This window comes from Bubalus bubalis, chromosome 20 (genome assembly GCF_019923935.1).
Source record: "Bubalus bubalis isolate 160015118507 breed Murrah chromosome 20, NDDB_SH_1, whole genome shotgun sequence".
NCBI lineage: Eukaryota > Metazoa > Chordata > Mammalia > Artiodactyla > Bovidae > Bubalus > Bubalus bubalis.
This window is the reverse complement of record NC_059176.1, coordinates 54,138,612-54,162,309: the sequence shown is the minus strand read 5'-3', so window position 1 is coordinate 54,162,309 and position 23,698 is coordinate 54,138,612. Positions and strand designations below refer to the sequence as shown.

The window sequence follows — 23,698 nt, the reverse complement described above, 5'->3', positions numbered from 1 at the left end:
GGCACTGCACTCCACTCTCTGGAAAAGACCCCACTTTCTGATTTCAAGGGGAGGGAAAGAGAAGAGGAAATCATTTCAGGGTGTGTTATGGTAAGTGCTGCAGCTCAGGTGAGCACCCTGACACAGAGGAAGGGCGGTTTCCGGAGTCAGGGAGCAGAGGAGAGGGTGGGTGAGCATATCAGTCGGCACCTCTACCAGCCACCCGACTTTGATCACTTCGCCGCAGCGCAGCAGCTGCGGTCAACCTCAGCCTTCCTTAGCAACCTGAGGGGCCGCTCAGGCGCCTTCCTATTAGCCGGGAGGGGTTTGATGGGCAGCTCTGCCGCGCAACGCCGGCGCGCGGCTCCTAGCGCCCCGCTCACTCACGGGCGGGCACGGAGGCGTTACCGCCCCCCGGGTGCCCCGCCCACCTCCCGAGCGGCGCGCGGCGCATGCGCGGGCGGTTTGGGGCTGTGTGCAGGGCTATCGCCGAGCCTGACCAGCTGCGGAGAGGCTCCTGGGCTCCGCCGAGGTCTCCGCTCCAGCTCCTCGCTTCGGCCGCCGCAGTTTCCAAGCCGCCGCCGGGGGAGCGGCCGCTTATTGTCTTTCTCCGCGGCCAAGGTGCGGAGCTGCTCCAGCTCGGCCCGCGGGGGAGCCCCGGGCGCCGCACGGTGAGAGCGCGACTGAACTCGGCGGAGTTGGGGGAAGTTTTGCGGTTAGAGGAGGGGTCGCGGCGGGGAGCGTGGGCCGCTCCGGGCGGGGGCGCGGAGCTACCCGGGCGCGGCCGGGGGCGCGCGCGGGCTGGGATGCATGGGCACGGGGGATAGTTCCCCGGCTCTCCGCGCCTCCGCCCGGGCCCCCCATCACGCATTGTCTGCTCTCGCTGCTCCCGCAGCCCAACCCCGGGGCCGCCTCCGCTCCCGGGCTGGGGGGGCGCGGCCGATCCCGCCCGGCTGCGATGCCCCCCTCCCGTGAGGCATCCCCTCGGGGCCCGGACCCCCGGTCTTCCCCGAGTCGGCTCCTCCGGGAACGGGGGCCGCAGTCTCTCCCCCGCGGGAGCTGCGGCTGCTCCACGGGTCCCACCGGTCCGGGAGCCGGCGAACAAGTGCCTCGGACGCGAGGGAGCGGCTCTCGGGGGCCGCGGCGAGCGGTAAACACGCCGGGCCTGGCCGGCCTCGCGGGGGCGCCCTGGGCGCTTGCTCCAAGGGGGCGCGGCCGGGGCGCCCGCGAGGGGCCGGAGACGTGCAGCCCGGGGGGACCCGCCTTGGGACCGTGGCTTGGGCTCCGCTCTCGTCGAGTTCAAGTGCAGCCAAACTTTGAAACCAAACAATACTTTTTTTTGGGTAAATACCACTTACTGAACCCCTCTCCTTTCCCCCCTCTTTTTCCCCCCCAAAGTCAATCAGTAGGTTAAACTTTTAAAATAAATATGGGGGAAGTCCTCAAGAGTTTTTCTATCAGAAGAAAGGATAGGGTTTTTTTTGTTGTTGTTTTTTTTGGTAATAGTGCTTAGAGCAAAATGACTCCGTAGCATTTAGTTTTCTAGATCTTAACTGTGAACTCAGGAGTTCACAAATGTAAGTTGGATTGAGCAATATTTGGTGTTCAGTCTTAGCTTTAACACTCCTCAGTGAAGTTATTTTGAGAGTTTGTTGCCGCAGGCATACGGAACTAAAGTAAAAAACAGTGCCTTTTTTTCTCGTTCAGCAACCCCCTCCCCCGTTTTAGTTTCATAAGTAGCTTTTTCTATTTTTTTTTTTTTAAATCGTTGGATCGCCCAGATCAGGATAAACGATGGAAAAATCACTTGGAAGAATCATTTTCTGCAAGTTTGTAAAGGAGCTGTGATAAATCATTGTTACAGTCCCATAGCCTTCCGTGGTCTCTTGGGAATTTGCAAACGGCGAGCCCTGTCGTCAAGCTTTGGGTGCTTCGTTCTGCTGAATTCAGTTCATTTGGCTTATGAAGTCAGAATGATTCTGTTTAAATCCCCACATTGGATTCAGCATAAATGTCTGTCAGGTTGCATGGTGGAAGAAAATGACCAGAATGTGTTTCTATCAATTGTTTGTATTCCTTTGCCGTCTAGTAAATTAACAAGAAAACTTCGAACCAAACACCGTGGGGGTCAGTGCGTTTCCATTGGTATCTCCTGCTGAGTGACCGATGTGAGGTGTGCCCTGGGTTTTTCTGGTTTCCTTGGCCTCATTTTGCAACTGTGTTCACCTGACAAAGGTAAAGAAAAATGTCCTGATGGCATAAGCTTGGATTTTTGAAGTACAGCCACAAGGTTGGTTTTAGGAGTCCTAATCCTTGCCCTTTGGGTTTTCCTTCCCAAAGTTGTGCAGCTTTAGATGGCTTGTGTGTAGGGGTTGGGTGGGGGCTGGGAGGAGGGGTTAACAGAGGTTGGAAGGAGTTGTCAGGGAGGGACAAAATGTAAACAAACACTGCTTAGAACCTTAAGTGACAAGCAGATCAGTTCCTCTGCCTCTCTGATAGCATGTTATACATACCTTTGTTTTAGGGTTTCTTGCACTTCATTATTTTTGCCTGACTGCATATGTAATATATATATATATGGACTCCTCTTCCAACCTGTTAACTCCGGAGGGCTGTGATGAGTCTCAGCTGTGTGCCTCTTTGCCCAGAAGGAGTCTTAACACAGTGCAGGTCCTCAGGAGGTATTTGTATTGGGTGAAGTGGCTTGGTTGGTGCTTCACCCGAACATGGGACCCAGGGAACCACTGAACCTGGGGACTCATTAACGGTGGCAGCTTACTCACAGGCCTGTAATGCGATTTACTGTACTTCATACAAGGATGTCTGACCTTTCCTGTTAACCCATTAATTACTTCTTGAAAAGAATCGAGGTTTAAATCGTGTGCTGTGGATTTTGTAAACTGGTTTCTGATTGGGAAAATTTCTCCCTTTTTTGTTGAAATGACTAAGACTGCCCGACACATCCATTCACTCCCCTGCCTGTTTATACCTCTGTTGTGACTTGGGGAGGTAGCACAGTGTAGAAGATGCACATTCTTTGGAATTAGGTAAACTTGAATTCAAATCCCCACCCTTCCGTTGACAAGGTGGGTAGCCTCGAGCAGGTAGGTCCCTTATCCACTCTGAGCTTCGGCTTCCTACTGTGTAAGGTATAGTAACATACTTTAGAGCATTCTTAGAAATAAATGAAGCTGTGTGATGATCTTCATAGAATGCCTGTTATCTGGTAGCTGTAATGACAGTGATTTGGGTACTTTTTTGTATGATTTAAAGCATGTTTAAAAGTCTGATGCATCTGAGCATAGTGGTTTAGCTGTTTTTCATAGAGGGAACGCTTCTCAGGGCACTCAAAACCGGTGCTATGGGACAACCCAGAGGGATGAGGTGCGGAGGGAGGTGGGAGGGGGGGTTCAGCGTGGGGGACACATGTACACCCGTGGCTGATTCATCTTGATGTGTGGCAAAAGCCACCACAATATTGTAAAGTAATTAGCTTTCAATTAAGATAAATTAAATTTTTTTGAAAAGAAGAAATACATAGTGGCTGTTGTGAAATAATATTTGGTATTCCTACTGATACTAATATATATAATTATTTGTTATGTTTTGATTTGTTAACTCTATAAATAAAAGTACTGCCCCTAGTATAACAATTAAAAAAAAAAAAAGAGGGAATGCTTCTGGGAATTGAGTCTTAAATGCAGTTTTTTAGAAGGTGAAGTTGAACTGAACGTTAATGGAATTAGCAGTTTTATTTTTATCTTCTAAATCAGTTGTTAATCTTTGAGTGGGCCTGGCAGTGTGGCTCAGTAGGACAGAACTCTGCATTTATAGTGTTTAGGAAATGGTTAGAAATTGGTTGTTTTTAAGACTTGGAGTACGGTATCTGAGTTACTTAGTTCCAGCTCTTCTTCCTTATTTTACCTTAATTTTGAAAAATAGTTGATATGGATTATGACTACATTTCTCACACTTGCTTAAGATGGAACTGGCCTATGGGTTAACAGAGGTGGTATTACTTCCTCTTCAAAAACACTTTTGAAGGTGCCACCATTTGTGGGAGGAAGCAGTGATTTAAATCAGTTATACCAGAGTATTTCGAAAATTCACAATACCAAGTGAAATAGATACATTCTATAAATATTAACCTGTCATGGCATTTCTGTATATTGAATCTTATCTTTCCATTTTTTAATAAAATAAAGGCAAAAAGTTAATCCTGAAGGATTACAGTAAACCTTTAAAAATTATATTTGACCAGATTCACAGATTGAGGGGAAAAACCAAGGCTGACAAAGCTAGATGAACCCACTTGGACTTTTGATAATCCCCCTTTAAAGTTAATGTTGCAGTGCACTTGAATACACAGGGTTATTACTGATGGGGACAAGCATCCGTTTGGAAGCTGTGCTCCCATCATTGTCAGGCTGTCTTACCCGCCGTCCGTGGGGAGAGAGGAGGAAGCTATTGGTGGAAAGAAGTTGGCTTCCTTCACGTGTCTTCGCATTTGTGGCCCTGTAGCCCACCTCGGGGTTGATGGGGACAGATTGAGTAGAAGATGGGTAGGTAACCCATTTTGGTCCGTCCCTGCTCAAAGAAGGCCCCAGTAGACCCGATACTGAGATACGATGATTGTTACGAATGTTTGTGTAGGACAGTGGTGTGTTTTCCTTTTACTTATTCAGAGCTGTGTTCAGAGCCCTGGAAAGGTGGATATCAGTGTGCGTGATGTGGCTTTTGGGGTGGGGAGAAGGGAACAGTGTGAGGGATTTACCATTTATGTCACTCAGTAAGCTCTCCTATTAGTAATCAGTCCTTTTGAATTTTCACTTATGATCCTATCGTAAGCCCGTGTTTGGCCACAGAAATCGTCTTTACCACTTCAAAAGGCTAGTTATTCCTGAATGGTTAGGAATTAAGTATGTGGCACTGTAATGAGTTAGTCTTTTAGACAACTGAAGATGTCAAGCAAGAGGAAAGTGCCTTGGAGTTATGCAGTGCAGTGTTCCATCAGCCCAAGGTAATTGCTGGTGATGTCTGCCGAAAGCGTGTGATACAGGACCGCATGGCGGACTTCCTGAGCTTCACCAATTGCTGGCAGTGCGTCCTTGAGGAGGCCACTTCATGTGTCTCAGACTCAGCATCCTTACTTATAAAATAAGGACAAATTTGATATTGTCATCTAATCTCCTGCCCTCTACTGTCAATGAGAAACTCCGGAGAGAAAACACTATGCAAGTGCTTTGTCATGTTGTAGTTTTGTTGGTTGGCTACTGGTTTGGATAAAATTTAAATCCTAGTATAAAATGGGAAAACATCTAATGAAGTTTGTTGATTTTTTTTCTTTGTAAATATTATACCATTTCTTTTGCCATTCTTACTTAGGAAAATGGATACTGCTCACTTTTGCCTCTTTGCAGATTTCCTTTTACAACGTATTTGTTATGGGATATTTTTCTAAATTCAGTGCTTGCTGGGAGACCCACATTACTCTGAAATCACAGGAACTGACATTGGATCCCAGTAGTTGAAGTCAGGTGAAACCACAATAAACAGTGAACAAAGAATGTCAGTGTTTCAGAAGGGTACAAAAGAAGCTAGCCTAGTCACTGTCTGATCTTCACTGACTCATTTTCTTAAAAAAAGGTTTACTCCAATCAGGGAATGTGCCTCTTATGTGTCAGATGTTATACTGTGTGTCTTACATTTTATATATGGCTGAGTTGTGTGGCATGTGGGATATTAGTTCCCGGACCAGGGATTAAACCCTACATTGGGAGCGTGAAGTCTTAACCACTGGACCACCAGGGAAGTCCTACATGTATTTCATTTTTGAAACAAATCAATGAGGCAGAATTATTGATTTGTTTTAGGAGGGCTTCCCTGGTGGCTCAGATGGTAAAGAATCTGCCTCAATGCAGAAGACCCAGGTTCGATCCTTGGATCGGGCAGATCCCCTGGAGAAGGAAATGGCAACCCACTCCAGTATTCTTGCCTGGAGAATTCCATGGACAGAGGAGCCTGGCAGGCTACAGTCCATGGGGTCGTAAAGAGTCAGACATGACTGAGTAACACTTTCAGGAGGAGGAAACACCGAGAAAATGATTTGACAGTGGTCACATAGTTTTAAATTTTGGTGTTAAAATTTGAATAATCTGAACTCACTTTATTCTGGCTGCAAAGGGCATGCTTTTCACATCACTAATGTCACCTGAAAAGAGTACAGTTTGTAAACAAATCAGGTTTATTGAGTTGTTGTTTATATGATAAAATGCACCCATTTTAAGTGTACAGAGTTGGACAAGTTTTGACGAATATATCCATGCATGTAACTTAACAGCACAATAAAGGTATAGAATGTTTCCATCACTCCAGAAAGTTCCTTTGTGTTCTCCAGAGAGTTCTGGCTTCACCCCTCACTCTGCTGCCTAGCTCACCATAGGCAACCACTGCTCTGCTTTCGGTCACCAGTTTTGTTTACAGACTGTGGCCCACAGACCAGATCTGCCCTACTGGTTTTTTTTAATTAAGCTTTACTGGGACACAGCAGTGTTGCTCTGTTTCCATATTGTGTGTGGTGGCTTTGGTGCTACAGTGACAGCAGTTACAAGACACTGTGACCCCCAAGCTGCAAATACTTACTAATCTCACAGGAAAAGCTTGCTCAGCCTTGTTCTGTGTAACTAATTATAATGATGACATTTGAACAATTCTGTAGTATTCAGTGCATATTCAACTTTTCCTCTTTGTCCTCCAAATAGCTTTTTGTAGTTAATTAAACAAAAAAAATCAGGATATTATTCCATTGTGTGTGTGTGTGTGTGTGTGTATGTGGGCACACGCACATTTGGACATAGCTCTGTAAATAGTGTCGCTGTGAACATTGGGGTGCATGTGTCTTTTGGCATTAGAGTTTTAAACTTTTCAAGTTAGTTGTCTTCTTCTTATTGCCCCACCTGAAAGTAAAAAGACTTCACTCTGTATTTTTCTCCTAGAATTTTTATAGTTCAAAATTTTACAGTTTAGGTTTATATGAGTTAATTTTTCTCATGGTGCAAAGTGTGGATTGAGATTGATTTTATTTTTTTGCATGTGGGTGTGTAGTTTTTCCAGCAGTGTTTTTTGAAAAGACATCGTTCTCCATAGAATGGCCTTTGTACCTTTGCTGAAAGCCAGTTGATCATGTATGTGTGGGTCTGTTCCTGGATTCTGTCGTATTGGTCTGTCTTTCATTATTCTTTTACCACACTGTTGATTACTGTATCTATATAGTGAGTCCTGAAATCAGGTAGTATGAATTCTCTAATTGAGTTATTTTTCAGAATTATCTTTGATTATTCTAGTTGCTTTGCATTTCCAAGTACGTTTTATTTACTTATTTTTATTTATTTTTTGGCTGCACTTCAAAGCTTGTGGGACCCTAGTTCCCTGCCCAGGGATTGAATCTGGTCCCTTGACAGTGAAAGCATGGAGTCCTAACCATTGGATCTCCAGGGAATTCCCCCCAAGTATATTTTAAAATCAGCTTGTTGAGAAGAATCCCGCCAGGATTTTTGATTGGCCCTGTATTGAATCTGTAAATCATTTAGGGTAGAATTGACAGCTTAGTTATATTGAGCCATGAACACATGGTTTATGATGTTCTGTTTATTTCGACTTTTTTTTTTTTTTTTTTAGTTTTTTTTGTTAGTGTTTTGTAGATTTTAGTAATTGGATCTTGCATGTTTTTAAAATAAGATTAATATGTAATTCATATTTTCTGGTGCTGTTGTGAATGATGCTTTTAAAATTTCAATTTCCTGTTGTTCATTGCTAGTCTGTAGAAATAGGATTGAATTTTTTTATGCTGACCTTTTGTCTTACAAACTTGCTAAACTTACCTGGGCTCTTGTTCGTAGACAGTAACGTCATTGGCACATACAGGAAGTTTGATTTCTTCTTTGCAGTCTATATGCCTTTTATTTCTTTTTCTTTATTGAATTGGCTAGGACCTCCTGTATGATGATGAATAGGAGTTTTAAAAGTGGACCTTTTCTTGATGTTAAGGGGAAAACATTCGTGTTTTACCATTAACATGATGTTCTTTATAGTTTTTGTTTTTGTAGTTGTAAAGGTGTTCTTTATCAAGTTGATAAAGTTCTGTTTCTAGTTTGCTGAGTTTTTATCATGAATAGGTACTGAATATTGTCACAGGCTTCTGCATCTGTTGAGGTGATCATATATTTTTTCTTCTTTAATCAGTAGATATGGTGAATTACACTGCTTTTTCAGTGTTGAACTAGCCTTGTATTCTTTTGATAATCCTCAGTCATGATGTGTTTTTATATATTGTTGAATTCAGTTTGCTACTGAATCTTTTTTATTTTCTTTTTTGTCCATTAATGTTCCTTTAAAAAGTTCTTGGTCATATGTGTAATACTCATATCATAGTTGTTAAAGTCCTAGCTCATTAATTCCATTATTTGTTTCTATAGGCCTTTTCTTTTTTCCTTTTGGGTCACATCTTGGTAATTTCTTGTTAGATCCTAGAAATGGTGAATTTTAATTTGTTGGTTGCTGTCGATTGGTCCAAGTTAGATCAACCCTGCTGCTGCTGCTGCTGCTAAGTCACTTCATTCGTGTCCGACTCTGTGCGACCCCATAGACGGCAGCCCACCAGGCTCCCCCGTCCCTGGGATTCTCCAGGCAAGAACACGGGAGTGGGTTGCCATTTCCTTCTCCAGTGCATGCAAGTGAAAAGTGAAAGTGAAGTCGCTCAGTCGTGTCCGACTCTTAGTGACCCCATGGACTGCAGCCTACCAGGCTCCTCCATCCATGGGATTTTCCAGGCAGAGTATTGGAGTGGGTGCCATTGCCTTCTCCGTAGATCAACCCTAGCTGTATCCTTTTACTCTAAAACTTGTTTCACCCCATTATTAAGGCATGAAGCCACCATAGTTTTCATTGAAGAATGGTATGTTCTCTGTTCTCGCTGGTCTGAGTCTCTGCCAGCCCTGTGTGAGCTCTAGGGTTATGTAGAATATAGTCCTTGGGTCATTCTTTGCCTGCCCTTGTAGATTTACAGTATGCACACACAGCTTATTATTCATTATTAGACTCAGGCAGGCCTCTGTGCTGATTTCTGGAGATCCTTCTTCATGCAACTCCCAGTACTCTGGTTTTTAGCTTCCTGAGCCTTGTAATGCTCTTGGACTTGCTACTTGACAAGCCTGCCTTGCTCTGCTTGGGCTCCTCAAAGCACATGGTCCAGGATGTGCCTCCAGGCTGAGAAAGCTGGTGCATGTGTGGAGTTCACCTCTTCCCAGTCCTGTGCTGCTGGTGGTCCAGTGACTAAAAGATGTTGCCATTTTGCCGTCGATTTTTTTGGTTGTTGGTGGGGGTGCGAGCAGGAAGGAGTCTGGATCCATGTATTCCATCACGGTTGGAAATTGAAATCCTTTGAAAGAGTATAATTTACTGATGATGCTTAAAATCTCCTTACAGGAGTCTTCAAGTCTTTGTGGGTGTAAATATCAAAGAAATGTTTGTTAAATGTCTATGTAGCTAGCCTTGACTCTGTAGGGAATATAGAAGAAGTCATGTCCATCTGTTTGCGACCCCATGGAATGTAGCCTGCCAGGCTCCTCTGTCCATGGGATTTCCCAGGCAAGAATATTGGAGTGGGTTGCCATTCCCTTCTCCAGGGGAATCTTCCCGACGTAGGGGTCGAAGCTGGGTCTCCTGCTTGGCAGGCGGATTCTTTACTACCTCTATAGTATATACGTGAGATCAATCAAAAATGTGAAATGCTCTAGTGATGAGCAGAAAAGTGGTGTGATACTTTCATATAACGATTCTTTCTTTTACATCTTTGTTTCTTAACCTGTATTTATATTTCCTTCTATGGCACAGGATGGAGTGAGTCAGTGGGTATAGAGTATTGGCTCTTTCAGATGTGTTTGGCGACTTATTTGCTCTGTGGCTTTAGGTAAATAGTCTCTGAAAATCAGCATTCTCTTTTGTAAAATAGGCACGTGACATACCTTGTTGGGTTGTTTGTTAATTTATTGAGCACATGTTTGGGTGCCTTCTGTCGTCAAGCACTGTTCTAGGTGAGGAGATTTCAGTGACAAAAGGCAGTTGCTGCCGTCAAGGGGCTGACGTCTTAGCGAGAGAAGCAGAACATAAACAGGTAGAAGGCCGATCGTGATAATTGTAGGAAGAAGATGAAGAGCATTCAAAACATTGGGGGAGGATGTCAAACTTTCTGAGATGAGATTTCTGAGAGAGACCCGAGGGAAGTGACGAGAGCAGGCCCGAAGGGCTCTGGATGTTCCGAGTGGAAGCGGCAGCAGGGGCACAGGACTTGAGGGGAGAGTGTCAACAGGGCGGCGGAGGGTGGGCCAGAGAGGAGAGCGATACACATACAGGTATATACATACACATACATGAAATATATATGCAGCTAGTTGTTGCTGTTGTTGAGTCGCTGAGTTGTGTCTGATTCTTCCCCATGGACTCTCCAGACTCCTCTGGCCCTGGAATTCTCCAGGCAAGAATACTGGAGTGCGTTGCCATTTTCTTCTCCAGGGGATCTTTCTGACCCAGGGATTAAGCTTTGTTTCCCTGGCAGGCGGGGTTAAGCAAGATCTGTTCAGTTCAGTCGCTCAGTCGTGTCGGACTCTTTGCGACCCCATGAATCGCAGCACGCCAGGCCTCCCTGTCCACACCCAAACTCATGTCCATCGAATTGGTGATGCCATCCAGCCATCTCATCCTCTGTCGTCCCCTTCTCCTGCCCCCAATCCCTCCCAGCATCAGAGTCTTTTCCAGTGAGTCAGCTCTTTGCATGAGGTGGCCAAAGTATTGGAGTTTCAGTTTCAGCATCAGTCCTTGAATATTCAGGACTGATTTCCTTTAGGATCGACTGGTTGGATCTCCTTGTAGTCCAAGGGACTCTCAAGAATCTTCTCCAACACCACAGTTCAAAAGCATCAGTTCTCGGTGCTCAGCTTTCTTTATAGTCCAACTTTCACATCCATTCATGACTACTGGAAAAACCATAGCCTTGACTAGATGGACCTTTGTTGGCAAAGTAATGTGTCTGCTTTTTAATATGCTGTCTAGGTTAGTCATAGCTTTTCTTCCAAGGAGTAAACATCTTTTAATTTGATGGCTGCAGTCACCATCTGTAGTGATTTTGGAGCCCCCCAAAATAGTCTGTCACTGTTTCCATTGTTTCTCCATCTATTTCCCATGAAGTGATGGGACTGGATGCCATGATCTTCCTGTTTTGAATGTTGAGTTTTAAGCCAGCTTTTTCACTCTATGTCGCTTTTATCAAGAGGCTCTTTAGTTGTCCTTCGCTCTCTGCCATAAGAGTGGTGGTATCTGCATATCTGGGGTTATTGATATTTCTCCCGGCAGTCTTGATTCTAGCTTGTACTTCATCCAGCCTGACACTTCGCTGATGTACTCTGCACATAAGTTAAATAAGCAGGGTGACAATATACATCCTTGATATACTCCTTTTCCCTATTTGGAACCAGTCTGTTGTTCCATGTCCATTTCTAACTGTTGCTTCTTGACCTGCATACAGATTTCTCAGGAGGCAGGTCAGGTGTCTGGTATTCCTACCTTTTGAAGAATTTTCCACAGTTGTGATCCACACAGTCAAAGGCTTTGACATAGTCAATAAAACAGAAGTAGATGTTTTTCTGGAACTCACTTGCTTTTTCAGTGATCCAAGGGATGTTGGCAATTTGATCTCTGGCTCCTCTGCCTTTTTTAAATCTAGCTTGAACATCTGGAAGTTCACGGGTTCACATACTGTTGAAGCCTGGCTTGGAGAATTTTGAGCATTACTTTGCTAGTGTGTGAGATGAATGCAATTGTGCGGTAGTTTGAATGTTCTTTGGCTTTGCCTTTCTTTGGGATTGGAATGAAAACTGTCCTTTTCCAGTCCTGTGGCCACTGCTGAGTTTTCCAAATTTGCTGGCATATTGAGTGCAGCACTTTCACAGCATCATCTTCCAGGATTTGAAATAGCTCAACTGGAATTCCATCACCTCCACTAGCTCTGTTCGTAATGATGCTTCCTAAGGCCCACTTGACTTGCATTCCAGGATGTCTGGCTTCTAGGTAAGTGATCACAGCATTGTGGTTATCTGGGTCATGAAGATCTTTCTTGTATAGTTGTTCTGTGTATCCTTGCCACCTTTTCTTAGTATCTTCTGCCTCTGTTAGGTCCGTACCACTTCTGTCCTTTATTGTGCCCATGTATCAGTGATCTTTAAATGTGATGCAGGGGTGTACTGGGGCTTCCCTGATGGCTCAGATGGTAAAGAACCGGCCTGCAATGGGGGAGACCAGGGTTCTATCCCTGGGTTGGGAAGATCCCCGGGAGGAGCGCATGGCAACGCACTCCAGTACTCTTGCCTGAAGAATCCCCATGGATAGAGGAGCCTGTTGGACTACAGTCCATGGATTTGCAAAGAGTCGGACATTTCTGAGCGACTAAGCGCACACACACACACACACGGGGGTTGTGTGTGTAATTTTTACACACAAAGTAGTTTGGAAGGAATTTATCACAGGGTGTTAACTGTAGTTTTGTTTGTGGAGTGAGATGATGGTAGAATTTTTTTTTTTATCTCCTAAATGCTTTGCTATATCTGTATCTATCTCTGTATATGTTTTAATTTTTCATTTTCAAGCAGAGGTAATGCTTGGGAGCGTCTGCCCGCTTGGTGAGTCTCTGGGCTGATGCAGTTTCTTTGTATTTGTTCACACTACGTCCTCCACAGATGGGTCTTTGACTGTGGTCTGTTGTCTTGAAAATTTGAGCCGTTGATCTGCAGCGGGGAAGTCGGGAGAGTATGGGTGGTTTTGATAGAAGAGTTCACAGCAGCTCCTGTGAAAACTGTTAGCACGTGTTCTCCCCACCAAGCTGGTTGTGGCACCAGTTGTTCAAAGGGGATGTTGTGTTGTGTTCGTATTGTGGTGGGCAGGTCACTTCAGGTAAATTGACTCAAGCGTGAATATTTTTTTTCCCTTAGATCTGAATTATAACTTTACGTACCAGCTTAGATCGTTAGAAGCATTCCTTTTCCCAGGTGATAACAGTGCCAAAGGTGGAGTTTTTGCAGATTTGACATTTTCAGTAGTTGATGAATCACCTCTGAAAACACAGCAGTATAGTTTGAAATATGTCTGTAAATCAGTCCATGTACCTGGTGTTGCCTGTTGAGTTCTGCCCTGTTTAAGGTAGTTGCGTTTCTGGAGTTGGAGAAGAGGGACCCATTGTGGCATTGTGCGGAAATCATTTCTTTTACTTTTATGATCTGTCTGGAGGACAGCGGGGTTTTTTGTTTTTTTTTTTTTAACCTTACATTCTTTGTGCATGGAGAGGCTGGGCTCTTTGTATTCACAAAGGAACTCTGCTTGTGGCTTTGTAGTTTGGGAGTTATTTAGGAGGAAGACGGGACAGCTCGAGTTTGAGAAGCAGAGTTCTAATTGTTCACTTGATCACATGCAGCCTTGGGGCCTGGCCAAGGTGCTTTCTGCCTTTGAGGATTAAGAATGTATATGGGTCAGTGGACAGGAATGACCAAAAGTTTTTGCCTGGGTCCTCCTGCTAAACGAGTGCTGTATGTGTGCTTAGAACATAAGCTAGTGTGTATTTAAAGGACTTTTTCATTCTAGAGAGATCTTTTGCTAAAGATCAGGCCATTTCCCAAGAAGTGTCTTCTAAAAAGTGAAGTCACTAAAGAGAAGAAGAAACTGGTACTGGATGCCTACATATATATTATTGTGTGTTGATTTACATTCTCTCAATTCTTGACGGTAATCCTGTAAGATAGGTTTTATCCTCCCTGCCTTTTTGATGAGAAAAGTATGGTTCAGAGCTTTGACTTTGCCCCTCTCAGGTTAATGGACTATAATTTTCATCCAGGGCTTTGTGAACATAAACATACTCTAGTTTTTATTATATATGGCATAAGTCACATTTTTTATTCATTCTGATATAATTATACCCAACACAGCCAGCTTAAAATTCCGGCTTGTTCTTGTTGTAAATAGAAATCATTGTGGTCTGCCTTTCAAGTTTTCCTAGAATTCCTAAAAGCTTGTTGGGCTTCCATGTTTATACCTTGAAAGTAGCAGAAACTTGCCTGGAGAATTGTATTTTACTTCAGATGCAGGGGCTTTGTGGATCAGCATTAATAATTAACATTTACATACTCTTTCACGACTTCAAAGTGTTTTACAAACAGTTAATTAGTTCATGTTTAACCTATATTGGAAGTTGAAAGACCAGTTTTTTAGGTTCATTTTAGCACTCCTGAAATGTTAGGAACATAAGCCTGAAGTAAGAAAAATGTAGGTACGAACTGTGAAACATGATACATCTCTCCCGAGTCCCTTAGTTTTTCACCCAGCTTAGCTCACACCAGGAGTGTTTTTTGGGGTGGTATGCACATCTTTTGCTTAATGCCAGGGGATGGAATTATGTGGACTGTAAGATACAGGGTGCAAAGATCTGGATGATTCCGTGAACTGTGGTGCAGCTTTCTTTCCTGCAGTCCCTTCTATGTGAATGGTCCTTAATTCCTGTGGGGTTTTGAAGTGATTGCGAAGTGACTGGCACAGAGACTCTGGCAAGTGAACAGAGTCGTTATGCATGCTAATTTCTGGGAAAAATTCTTTTCCTTTTCACTCCTGGCTTAGGAGATAATAACTCTGTAACTAAATACCTTGCTAGTTTCCTCACTTGTCACTTGATTCCTTCTCCTCCCCCAATAAAATGGCATTTAACCTGGCAAAGTTGTGTAGCTGCAAAAAGACTGGAAAGGAAGATGATAGTTCAGCTGTGTTTCTGTCACCTAACTAGCTGTGTGACCTTGAGCTGGTTACTGCTGTTCTGCCCTTGAATTCTTTTGTTCTGTGAATAGTGTGTTGAAGTCACCTTTCATTGAGTCCTCGCAGGGTGACTGGCAGGATGCTACAAAACTTACGCTCTTGGACATGAAATGGAACAGGTGGCATTTTCACATCAGTGAAGATTCTTCAAAGTTGCAGTGACTTCGTTCTTCCTACTTTGGTTTAGATAATTAATTTTCTTAGTATTGTTGCCAACCACCCTGCTATACTTTAAATATCTCCCTTCAACCGCCCTTTTTCTAATACAGAACAATAAATAGAACCCTTTGGTAAATATTGTGTCTGCGTTATTTCCTTAAGACAGGATGTGCAAGTTCCTTGTCATCATTGCTTTATAGCCCTGTCAGTCAGAGGAACCTGTTGATGAATCTTTGTTGAGCTGATCTAGCCCGAGAAACCTTAGTCTGTGATGACAGAAAGGAGAAGGATTCTGAGAGCTTGGCATATATACTTAATAACATTTTTATTATGGATGGGAATCTGTCCTTTTAATGGGGCTAGGTAGGAATGGCCCTGACTTTTTTAGTCTGTCAAATGGTGTTTTTCAAATCTTTTTTTCCACTGCCCTTTTCCTTCACTGAAAACTTACAAGTGGGATGAGTTGGCTTTTGAACCTTTTTATAACGTTAAATACACCCAGGTTTAAGCTTTTCATCCTGTTTGACCTAAATTTTTGGTAACTTGGAAGGAATGTTTGTTATACAGCTGAACCTTACTGTGAACTTTGAGCAATTGAGATTGACTTAGAAATGTTGGAACCCACCATGTTGTTTTAAAGGATGCCTGCAGGGTAACACGTTAATTAATACTTTTTTGAAAAAGGACTCTTTTTGGGCCAAGTTTTGTATAAATTGGGCTTCACCGGTGGCTCAGATGGTAAAGAAACCACTTGTAATGCCGGAGACACAGATTTGATCCCTGAGTTGGAAAGATTCCCCTGGAGAAGGTACTGGCTGCGCGCTCCAGTATTCTTGCCTGGAGAATCCCATGAACAGAGGAGCCTGGTGGGCTGCAGTCCACAGGGTCTCAGAGAGGCAGACCCAACTGAGCAACTAACACTTGTGTAAATTAGACAAGGTAGAAGTTTTGGAAACTTCAGGTGGTTCTGCAAAAGACCCTGTTGCTGGGAAAGGTTGAGGGCAGGAGGAGAAGGGGACGGCAGAGGATGAGATGGTTGGGTGACATCACCGACTCAATGGACGTGAGTTTGGGTAAACTCCGGGAGCTGGTGATGGACAGGGAGGCCTGGTGTGCTGTGGTCTATGTGGTCGCAAAGAGTCAGACGTGACTGAGCGACTGAACTGAACTGATGGCAAGTATCATAAACTACAGAAATAAATGAAGTTTTCTAAGATACTATGCCAGCAACTAGGTGAAAAGAATGTTCTTCCTGTTTTTTGAGTATCTTGGATTGTACTGTTTTCGGTGCGTTCTTCAATTTTTATGTATTTTCTTTGCCTGCTGTTTTCCCTCTCCCAGTTAGTTCAGTAGGATTCGTTGTCACGTCGCTCACTGACTAGGTGGGGACAAGGTAAACCCACGTATCTGTATTTCCTCCTCGATTATAAGGTCGGGGAGGACAGACTGTATCTGCTTTGTTCGTTGCTGTATTCCCAGTACGTGGCATTGTTCATGACACGTAGCAGTTAGTTACTCCTCAGGACATTAACTATATATTAATAACATGCTTATTATTGATATCGGGTTGGCCAAAAAGTTTGTTTGTGTTTTCTCATATGATGGTATGAAAACTGAATGAACATTTTGGCCAACCAATATTAATAAAATCTATTTTTTGAGACTAAATGAACAGATTTCTTTTTTTTTTAAATCCCAGCATCAACTGTAGTTTGATTATGGTGAGTTAAATTAGCCTTTTGGGGGGAAGCGAAGGGCGCCGTGTTAAATGGAAGATTGACCAGCGCTGTGACCTAGCCTGACAGTGGTGTTTGTTCAGCTCTTCCTTGTTTTTTCTGTCTGTTGTTTTATATTTTAACCTGTTCCGCAGCTTCGTCACTGTCATATTAGTGTGGCTTGCACGTGGGTGTAGGTGTGGGTTGCCTGCCTAATTTTTTAAAAATGTGTTTAAAAATCATATTCACAGTAGAACACAATTGATCCCTGCAGGCCCATTACTCAGATTCTGGAGAATTAGTGAACTTTTGCCATTCTCTGCCACATCCCTTTTAAAATTACATACTGTGATATAATCTGTATAGAATAAAACAATATGTTTACTCCAGTTGTTTTGAAAGTTCCTACCAGACTTATTTTCTTAACAGTAAATTTTACATCAGACTTTCACTCCAGTGTTTAATGCTTGTAAACCATGAAATGTCTCTTAAGTCATGGCATGGTATGTTTCCAGGATACAGATCAGACAACTTTAACTCAAAGCTAGTGAGTGCTGAGTAGGATTTTTTTCCCCTTTCAATAGAATCATTTCAGAAATAGGATCATAAACCTTCTATTAAGCACTTTTGTATGCAATCTGAGGTTTCTGTGAAATTAGACATGGAAAATTAAACAGAGCTGCACAAGTTACTGATCTTTGCAGTTTTTGAGTTCTCCCTTAGGTTTTTTTTCCCCTTCTTTGGATGACTGTTTCTCAAATACTAGTACAAGAATGTTACAATCTATACAAAATTATTGTTGGATTCATATCAGTAGTTTTTCACCACCCCCCGTAGAATTTAATGGTTCTTTTTTTCTTTTGAGAATCTATTTTTTCTTCCTAAAGTGCATTCCTATTTATTTTGATTTTTTTGTGAAGGAAATACTTTTCAGGTAATTGAATATCTTCATAAATTTAGTACTTCCTTAAGAATTCATTTGGCAGTGTACGTAAAGGTAGTGTTGATTTTAGAATTGCTTCCTAATTCAGATTGTCATCTTAGAAGCTTTCATTTGAAGCCCGAGAACAATTGATCCTCTATTTTTCATGGCCCCTGTTTGTATACATTCTGTCCTTAAGCTCCTGAATTCTCTGAAATACCACCCCCCTGCCTCTACCCCCTACTTCCCTCCCTCCCCCACCCCCAGGTGCTATTTGGGTGCTTTGCCAAAAGCACTTGTGGCTGTCTAGAGATTTACCACTTTAATAGTTGCCTCTCTAGGATACGTGCCTGTAAACGGAGAATTTTCTTTCCTGAGTCTGAATAAAAGTAATGATTTACCTGTGAGATACCTCAGGACCCAAACAACCAAAGGAAACTCGGAGGAAAAATGATCTGTCCTGTCCCTTCAGTCTTGATGCCTGTGGAAATGTACAGGGCCCTGTTGCGGAAGACAACAGCTGTCATTTAGTGGGAGCCTCTGTTGAACTGGTATCTTACGTTTATCAGTTCTCACCTCTGCAGGGTGTTTGTATGATTTTGCCAGAGAAGGAGATTGAGGTCCAAGGAGGCTAATACATTAATTAATTGTATTAATAGGTATACTTAATCAGCAGACATTTAGGGTAACTTACTAGGTGCTGGGGGTCCAGGGGTGATCAGAAATAGAGACAACGTTCCTGTTCTTAAAGTGCTCTTGATTTTGTTTCTTAATTAATGCGTGATAGCAACAGTGATAGTAACAGCTGCCGTCGTTTGTTACTGTTTCCCTGCCAGGCTTAGTCCTCTGTGTTCCTTACAGCCTTATTTCATTTTAATCCCCACAGCTCTAAGAGGTGGGGTCAGCTACGCACAGTTAATGTATGAGAAGACTTGAGGCTCAGAGGGGCTGGAGAACTTGCTCAGGGTCTCACAGCATGTGGAAGAACTAGGACTTGAATGCCGGTCTCTGACTTCAGGGCCCAAGCTCTTCATGCATCAAAAACATTGCTACCAAGAGTTGAAATAAGTAATTATGTGAAAGGAACATCCACTGTGAGCTCTGATTTTGGCAGAACTTTGTGTAACTTTGACTTTGCCAGTAGATTTATTTTTAAAGTTCAGTTTCTGCTATATAATCTCTTATTCTAGAAGTCATCAGAGTTTGCATGATTCATGAGAGAGATTTTTTGTTTTATTTTTACTAACAGCAGTAATATACAGTCCCTGCAGAAATTCAGGAATTACCCATAAACAAAAAAGTACACATAAGAATAAATGACACTGCCTGGAAAATATTTTGGGTACAGCTGGTGTTTTTCTTCCCAAACTAAATTGGTAGAAGGTGTGTGTGCATTTGTGTATACCATATGTGATTGCATTTTATATGCTCTCAAGTATAAACAGATTATTAAGTATATTTCACAACTATACTTTTACACAACGTCAAGTGAATATAATGGCTATATAATATTTCATTGTATGGATTTAGATTTATCCGCAGATCACTCATTACCTTTTTATTTTTTTTTTCCATTTTTTGACCATGTCACACCACTCATGGGATCTTAATTCTCTGATCAGGGACTGAATCCATGTCTTTGGCAGTGAGAGCCTGGAGCCTTAACCAGTGGATCATGAGGGAGTGCCCTCATTACTTTCTTAGGAGTGGTGTTTCTTTTCTTTCCCCTCTGTCCCTCCCTTCCCCCTTTATCCTGTTGTAAACACTGCTCTGATGAACAGCCGTGTACATAATCTTTGTATCCTTGTTTACTTATTTCTCACAGAAGTGGAATTGCTAGAGCAAAGACTGTATGTTTCAACAGCTTTTAATAAATATTGTTGTCTACAGAAAGCTCATTATCATTTACACTCCCGCTGGCAGAGTATGAGTGCCTGTTTACCCTTTACTTCTCCATCCTTTCTTTTTTTGCCTGCACTGTGTGACTTGCAGGAGGTTAGTTTCCCCAAGCAGGGATGGAACCCAGAGATTGAAAGCTTGGAATCCTAACCACTAGGCCACCAGAAAACGAACTCTCCATAATCTTAAAGTTGTTGTTGTTGTTTTTTAATCCAGTGTTTAAAAGGAAGTTTTAAATGCCATGGTAAAATTACTAGTAGAATTACTGAACTACGGGCAACCAATTATAAGTAAAAGAACTCTATTTCTGAAAGAATAGAAAGAAGCTCATGAAACATACTCCCTACACTCTTAAGTGCTGAGAGTTAATCTAAGATTGGTTCTCAGTATTAAAAGGCCCATAAGGGAACTTTCAAATAAAGTCTCTGATGGTCATGTTCTTCGGCAGCACCTTAATTAGCAGTCCTAATTAACTCCAGGAATGAGGTGCAGAAGTGTTTGAGATAAGATTTATAGAGATGATACAGAGTTAGGTAACCTTCTGCATACTACACAGAGAAGCAGCGGGTGACAGAGGGTGAGATGGTTGGGTGGCATCATTGACTCAGTGGCCATGAGTTTGAGCAAACTTTGGGAGATAGTGAAGGACAGGGAAGCTTTCTTGTTCAGTCACTCAGTCGTGTCCAACTCTTGGCACTGCCAGGCTTCTCTGTCCTTCACCATCTCCCGGAGTTTGCTCAGACTCGTGGTGTGCTGCAGTCCTCAGAGCTGCAAAGAGTCTGACGTGACTGAGCGACTGAACAACAACTACACAGTGATCCATGAGAGGATCTGTGGCCATTCTGTTGCACATCCAAATGCATATAAAAAGCTTTAAAAATCAATATTGTGTCTAACAATGGACATGCAGAATTCGCATATGTGCCCCAAATCACAGTCATGTGTTGACATTGTGGTTTAACCAGGAAAATAAAAATCAAATTAAAAATTGGTCCATGCTCTTGACATACTAATATGGCCACACAGTTTTCTGTGAGACAGATGAGTTAACTGGTCTCACCTATGATAGCAGTGATTTTTAATAAGGTGACATTTGTCAGAATTTTCTGTACTATAGGTAGGAAGAATCAGCTCCATAGCAAGCAATAAGTCAGGTAGATTGTGTAAGTTGGTTTCGGGCACTGTTGATACATCAAAGTGTGTCAGTTCTGTTGGGCATTCTTAGCAGTATTATGTGGCTGATCTTTAGCCTAGTCCTGGTTATAGAGAAAGATTTGCTGGTTGACTTAGTAGATAAATCATCCCTAGAAGAGTTGATTTATGATAACTGTATAACAGTGTTGCCTGGAACCTGTAGATTGTTATTCAGTTGTGGGAGAACAACTGTGATCTTCTTGGAAACACCCAGTTTTTTATGTAGCATACCTGATTCTTGAACTGTTCAGATTTCATAGATGTGTCTGGGTGTTTTGGTTTCATAAGAACCCTGTTAAGTGGAGTTTTGAGGATATCTTCTCCGCTGACCTGCATTTTCAGAGGGCTACTGCTTTGGAAATCTTGCCGGGTCAGAAGAGTTTTCACCTTCTTCTTTTCCCTGTTACAATCACATTGCTTGGACTTGAGTCTTAAAAAGTGTGCCATCCTGCATTCACTGTTTTCTCCCCCTTGGCAACTTGAGTCATTTTAATCCTAGCTTTTTCTTGACACACTGCCCTTTGGGAGATAAAAAGGGGAGTGACAACATTTAGCAGATCAGGCGAGGACTAGGATCTCAGCCTGTAACATTTCAGAGGATTTGCCCCTGGAGTCTGGGTTACTTTTTCTTTCTTGGCCTATGGTTTGGGGCGTTAACCTAAAAGGCCTGGTAATTCAGCAGTGCTAGGAGTTACGTGTTTCACTGCAGTTGTTCTGGGACACATGGCAAGATTACTGGGGAACAAAGTTGTAAGAGAATAGACATGATATAAATAAACTGATTCACCAAACAGAAACAGACTCAGAGAACAAGCTTATGGTTGCCAGGAGGAAGGGGTAGTTAGGGAGTTTGGGGTAGACACGTGCATACTGCTCTATTTAAAATGGATAACCAGCAGGGACCCGCTGTCTAGCACAGGGAACTCTGCTCAGTGTTATGTGGCAGCCTGGATGGGAGGGGAATTTGGGGGAAGAATGCATTCAGGTATATGTATGGCTGAGTCCCTTTGCTGTCCACCTGAAACTATCACAACATTGTTGATCGGCTGTACTCCAATACAAAATAAATAAAATTTTAAGATTAAAAAAGTATTAGCAGAATGTAATGTGAGAGTAATAGAGTAATATAAAATTAGTAAGAAAGTAAGGATGTCAGATATAAAATTTGAGAATCAAAACTGTTGGACTGTGATATAGGTAAAGGTAAATTTTGATGCAGAGCTGAGAAAAACTTGATTGTTAGTGGACAGACAGGAGATTCGGATTCAGTAGATTTGGGTTCTAGACTTAGTTTTTTACTGACAGCCTGGGGCAAGTCACTTAGACACACCCTTCCCATCCCCAGTTTCTGCAGTTAAAAGTGAGGTGCATCCATTTTTGTTTTTTAGTTTATTTTCTTTTTTCAAAAGGTATTCTCAATCCCTCGGGATTCCTTAGAGTTACATCAGGGGTCCAAGTAGGGTTGCGGCGGCCATGAGAAAGAGACCGAATTGTTCCCCATAGAGTAACTCCACTTGGAAACATTTTGTGGGTTTCTTCTGACAATTCCTTTGAAGAAAGTCCCATTGCCAACATCAATTTGGAAACATCTAGACTGAAACATGTTGAAAATGGCTTTGGATGCTAAGAAGCGGTGTTTCTGAATACTCCTGCATAGTCTGTTCTTGGTGTGACTCTCAGAGGTAGGGAGATGCTGGTTCCGGTTCAGTTGTGAAGTCACTGTACAGAGCGGTGGATAAAAGTGTGCTCTTTGTCTCTGCTCTGATGCCCCCTGTATGTGAGAGGCTTCTCAACTACACAATTAGAAATCAAAAGTGCTTTTTACCTCTCCTAGCTTGGAGAATCTTAATAAAATGGTAAAGAAAACCGTATTCCGTGCTTATCAAAACATTTATACTGCCTGCCACTTCTTTGAGCATCTGCCTTGTGGCGTTTCATATAGGTTGCCTCCTTTAACCCTGGGGCGGCCCTGGGAAGCAGCAGCTGGGGTTAACTGTGCTGTCGTGGACCGTCCAGCTTCAGGGAGATCGTGTGGCTTGGCCGAGCTCCCGCAGTTAGCAACGGGGAGAGCTGGGGTTTGAAAGTAGGATTGCGCTTCTGAAATACGTGCACGCGTTGTTGTTAGCTTGCCTCTCCTACATTTAGAGTAGACTTGTAGCCGAAGAAATTGTAGCACCATGACTACTCATGGTTACTCATTAGTTTTTTGTTTTTTTTTTTTAATTTTATTTTATTTTTAAACTTTACAAAATTGTATTAGTTTTGCCAAATATCAAAATGAATCCGCCACAGGTATACATGTGTTCCCCTCCTGAACCCTCCTCCCTCCTACTCATTAGTTAAATCAGGCAATATAAGTAGTTGGCAGCTTTCATTGTTTTTGTTTGTTTTTGCCTCGCCATGTGACTTGTGGGATCTCAGCTCCCTGACCAGGGGTTGAACCTGGTCCATGGCAGTGAACGCTTTGAAGTTATGAGCACTAGATCACTAGGAAGCTCCCTTGCTATTCTTAACCTGCTTTGGATTATGCCAAGGACTCTTAATCAGAGGGCAGAAATGGTTTGATCAGACTGAATATATATATTCCTTATCCATTATCTCCTTCCAAATAAGGAATAAGTGAGACATTTATCAGATTAGAGCAGGATGAAATAGTCTGTATGAAAGCTTGGAAATGATTCCTGAAAGAATAATAGATGTGAAGACAAACAGACTTCTGCAGTAGATGATGCTGAATTCTTTTATAGATTACAGTAGTTCATAATCAGTGTGAGACTCATGATATCCATAAAGCTAGGGAAATTTGATGATAACTTGATGCCTCGAGAACAAGTTTACTGTGATATTACTTAATTGCGAAGAAACTAGGCTTTTTTTTTTCCCCTTCAAAATGTAATAATTGATTACTGGGCATTGTAAAGACACCACC

At 42.6% G+C, this 23,698-nt stretch overlaps 1 protein-coding gene across 2 annotated transcripts in view; it reads left to right on the top strand.

Moving 5' to 3' along the window:
- Positions 1-432: 432 nt before the first annotated feature.
- The window catches only part of AKAP13 (A-kinase anchoring protein 13), a 322,494-nt gene continuing 299,228 nt past the window's right edge, over positions 433-23,698 (top strand). The window contains exons 1-2 of one of the 2 annotated variants that reach the window (XM_044933353.2): positions 433-650; positions 2,069-2,214. The gene's annotated coding sequence lies outside the window, so the exon portion shown is untranslated. The remainder of the gene's footprint in view (positions 651-2,068; positions 2,215-23,698) is intronic. The other variant, XM_044933352.2, reaches the window with a different exon arrangement.